At 31.1% G+C, this 5,000-nt stretch overlaps 1 protein-coding gene across 1 annotated transcript in view; it reads right to left on the reverse strand.

The window, feature by feature from the left end:
- Positions 1–5,000, reverse strand: part of LOC135222609 (tachykinin-like peptides receptor 86C) — a 182,790-nt gene that overhangs the window by 40,098 nt on the left and 137,692 nt on the right. The window lies entirely within an intron of this gene.

Genomic DNA, 5,000 nt, shown 5'->3' on the forward strand with positions numbered 1-5,000 from the left:
GTACTAGATTTCAGAGACTGCTGTCTCCCTCTCAAGGTATATGAATGAGAAAAGTTTACAGAAAAGGTGGTATCTATACCAAGAGATCCATCCACAGGTAAGCAAATTTAGGCCACCTCCGCTGATAATCTTCCTTTAATCTTCTTAAGCGTTGGTTGAATGAAAATCTTGTCGATAACATCTGAATCCCATGCTCCTTTTGAGATGTTCATTATCTGCCTCTCTTTTATTAAGGCCGATTCCATCATTTGACTCTTGTACCGGCAGTTGCTGCTATAAATTATACGTGACAAATTCCTGTTTATTCTATGGTTATGTTCATTTATATGGTTGAAAATAGCTGAGTTCTGTTGTCCATACCTAAGTGACTGTTTTGTGTTGATTAATCTCTGGGGAAGTTATTTCCCTGTAAATCCTATGCAAGATTGGTCACAGTCCTGGCATGGGATTTTGTAAACCCCGGAGTCCTTGGGGGATGTCTTTTGTTGGACGTTAATCAGGGATTGGCTAAGGTGTTTGGGTAAGTAAATGCAAACGGGTTAGATTTTCCAAGGGTCTGAGTCACGCCTTAATCTCGTCCAGATGAGGAATTTTTATTTTATTGTTGGGTGTCTCTATGGTCTTGTCTTGAGGGGGTCGGTAGAAAATTACGTTTGCTTTGTGAACTGCTCTCTCAATTATATTGTCAGGATACTTTAAAGACGGAACTGCTTACGAATTAGTTCAAATTCTTTTTCCAGGAAATCTGGGGAACAAATTCGTAAGGCTCTTAAGAACAGGTTGCTGGCTACACCTATCTTGATAGCAATGTCGTGATAGCTAAAGTAGTGAATGTATGAAAGTGAGAACGTTGGTTTTCTGTATATGGTAAATCTGTATTCTGTCGTGTCTCTGATTATTAAAACATCAAGGAAAGGAATTTTGTTGTCTGTTTCCCATTCAACTTTAAATTTGATGTTGGGCACTAATGTGTTTAATTTTTGAAAGGAATTCATTAAAATTGCCCCACCTCTATTATCCCAAAATGTAAGAATATCATCTACATATCTCATCCACAGCATGTTTTTGGGTTTTATTGCATTTATTACTGTAGTTTCAAAGTATTCCATGTACAGATTGGCGAAAATAGGACTTAAAGGACTACCATACTACATCCGAATTTTTCGCTTATAGAATGATTCCCCAGAATGAAAATACGTTATTAGATGAACATAACTCAACTAACTTTATTATTTTGTCAAGCGCCAATGGGAAATGAATCGAATAGGGGGATAATTTTTCCCTCAAAAACTGAAGAACGTCCTATACTGGTACTTTTGTAAGTAGTGAATCTACGTCAAGGCTTAAAAGTTTTATGTTGTTAAGTGGTATAGGGTGCTTCTCTGAATTTGTGACAAAAATCTCTGAATTTTTAATGTGACTGGAAGAAAAAGTACCTAAAAAGGGGGAAAGGAGGCCAGTTAACCATTAAGAAATTTTGTAATTGAAAGTTCCAGCACATGAAATGATGGGTCTGAATGGAAGATTGTCTTTGTGAGTTTTGGGAAGGCCATAAAAGTAGGGGAGTTTAGGATTAATTACTTAAATTTCTCTAATAGTTCAATACTCTTTTGTCTTGGCCAATTAATCTTACTTTCCGAAAAAAATTCTGTAGGGATGTTTTGGAGGGGATTTTTCATCAGCTTGTCGCAAGTGTTCGTGTCGCTACGGAGTTGATTGATTTTGTCGAGATAGAAGTCTTTGTCCATTATTACGATTTTGCCGTCTTTGTCTGATTTACTTATTATAACATCTAACTTTTTTAGCGAGCGGATGGCTATCATATAGTACTTTTCTCTCTATATTTTGGTGGTTATGGGTTCATATATTATATATATATATAATATATATATATATATATATATATATATATATATATATATATATATATATATATATATACATATACATATATATATATATATATATATATATATATATATATATATATATATATATATATATATATATATATATATATATATATATATATATATATATATATATATATATATATATATATATATATATATATATATATATATCTATATATATATATATATATATATATATATATATACACACATATATATATATATATATATATTATATATATATATATATATATATATATATATATATATATATATATATATATATATATATCTATATATCTATATATATATATATATATATATACTATATATATATACATATATATATATATCTATATATATATATATATATATATATATATATATATATATAATACCCAAACTACTCTCTCTCACTTCCTCTCCCTCTCATTCTTTCTCTATCAACCACCTTCTCCAAACTCCACCCTCTTTGATGTCATTGATATTTACCCATATAGTATTCTTTTCCAAATGATAAGTCATATGCAGAAATTATGTATGATAAATTCATAAAGTAACTGAGTCCATGGGCATAACCAGCGCCGTTTTATGAGCAGACCAGCTCCATTTCATGGAATCCCTTCTCACCTACCACCCCTTCGTAGAGGGGAGGTAGGATGAAACCCAATACACACGTGTGTATTCGAATGCAATGTTGTATCAAAATTTCAAAACCATCATTGAAGAACTTTCGGAGATTTCAGATTTTGAACAAAAGAACACACACACACACACGCATATATATATATATATATATATATATATATATATATATATATATATATATATATATATATATATATATACATATATATATATATATATATATATATATATATATATATATATATATATATATATATATATATGTATGTATGTATTCGTTTAAAATGCATAAAACAGCAGCCACTCTACGATTCTCCCACTACATCTATGAAAGATCTCTCTGTGACTCACATCTTTCTCCTTCCACGAACACAGCTGCTGGTCATTTTCTTCTGCAGGTGCCCTGCACACCCAAGAACTAAACATGCCATGAGTACCCTGGAATTAATCCCAGCTGTCTCAACCACGTGGGAGTCATGCGAAATTTGGAACGCTATGAGACCAGGGGATTACAGTGAAACAGCTGCCACCTACCAGACAGACTGTATTAAGACTAGGACCGAGATTATAAGAATGTTGTCTCACAGGAGCAGGTTGGTCGCCCCCTCCCCCCTTCCCTTATCTCTAGGTAACTGCCCATATGTTCAATTACTCTCTCTCTCTCTCTCTCCATTATGCTTTCTCTAAATGCCGCCATCATTGAAGACGGACGAGCCCAGACTATCAGGTAAAAGTGTGAAGTTAATGGTTTACGACAGTCACTTATTCTTATGTTTTCTGATTCTTTTCAATGCCATTGCTACAAGCAACTTATGGTCCTTAGTCTTCCCCCAAGCTTCACTTCCAGTCATTGTACTTGCTCCCCTTTGTTTTTTCGTTTTTATGATGCTGTAAGTTTCCTCCATAGTATTTCTGAATCAATAAGTGACCACGGTGATTAGTTTTGCTTAGTACCGGGACTTAACGTTCTTCTTGTGTAAGCCATCATCATGCACCCCTGTAATTTTTCAATAATGTAACTCCCACAAAAGGGATCGTCTTTAGTCTCAAAAGCATGATCCCTTCCATGTGTTTGTAGCCAGCGTATTGATGTCGTAATGAGATCTACTTACAGATACCTGCCACGTGCCTCGTTGTTGGAAGCAGATTATTGTAACCAGACTCTGGAAATTCATCATATCTCCTCTGCTTAAGTTTCCTCCTAGATTGAGTAGTATCAGCCTCTCCAGTCTACAACAGCGAGCTGATTTCCACTGACTTTGGTTCTCTTAGAGTAATGAAATATATTTAGGCATGTTAAACCTCTGAGTTTACCTAATTTCCTTCACTCTAAAGTAGGCCTTAAACCCATAAGTAACCTTTGAACTTTTCTATTTGTCTTATGGTTCCTTAATTTGTTTTTTTTGGCCTCAATTCAATACAACCCAGATCCGTTGCACTTTGAGAGGAACCACAAACATAACTATATATATATATATATATATATATATATATATATATATATATATATATATATATATATAGGTATATATATATATATATATATATATATATATATATATATATGTATATATAGTATATATATACATATATATACATATATATATATGTATATATATATATATATAGATATATATATATATATATCTATATATATATATCATATATATATGTATATATCTATCTATATATATATATATATATATATATATATATATATATATATATATATATATATATATATATTATATCTATATATACTATATATATATATAATATATAATATATATATATATATATATTATATATATATAGATATATAGTATATATATATAGGATATATATATATATATATATATATTATATATATATATATTCTATATATATATATATATATATATATATAGTATATATATCTATATGATATATATATATATATATATATATATATATATATATATGATATTATATATATATATATATATATACTATATATCATATATATATATTATATATATATATATATATATATATATAAAACATGCCTTCTCTCTCACTCTCTGTGAGTTTCCAATTCGCACTCTCCTCTCTTTTTTTTCTTTTCTGCCGCTTTTCCCGTTTTACAGAAAATGGCCGAGGACCGCCCTCAAATTCTAAGTTAATCCGAAATCTGTCTGAGGGAAAAACCGAGGCAATAAAAGTAGGCAACTGAAGGATATCGGCCTCATTCGCTCGCTCAATGACTCAGTCCACAGCACGCGGCCCCAACACGAGCCCTTTATCGTAACCTTACCCCTTAAATTCCACGTGCTGCCCTCGCTGTACCATTTTTGAATGAAATTGGACGAAGTCCCCCTTCTCAGTATATCTTTTGTATGTAAAATTTTAGATGTCCTGGTTGCATTAAAAACTCATCTTTGTGTAATGAAACCGTTTCAT

This window comes from Macrobrachium nipponense, chromosome 8, assembly GCF_015104395.2.
Source record: "Macrobrachium nipponense isolate FS-2020 chromosome 8, ASM1510439v2, whole genome shotgun sequence".
Classification (NCBI taxonomy): Eukaryota; Metazoa; Arthropoda; class Malacostraca; order Decapoda; family Palaemonidae; genus Macrobrachium; species Macrobrachium nipponense.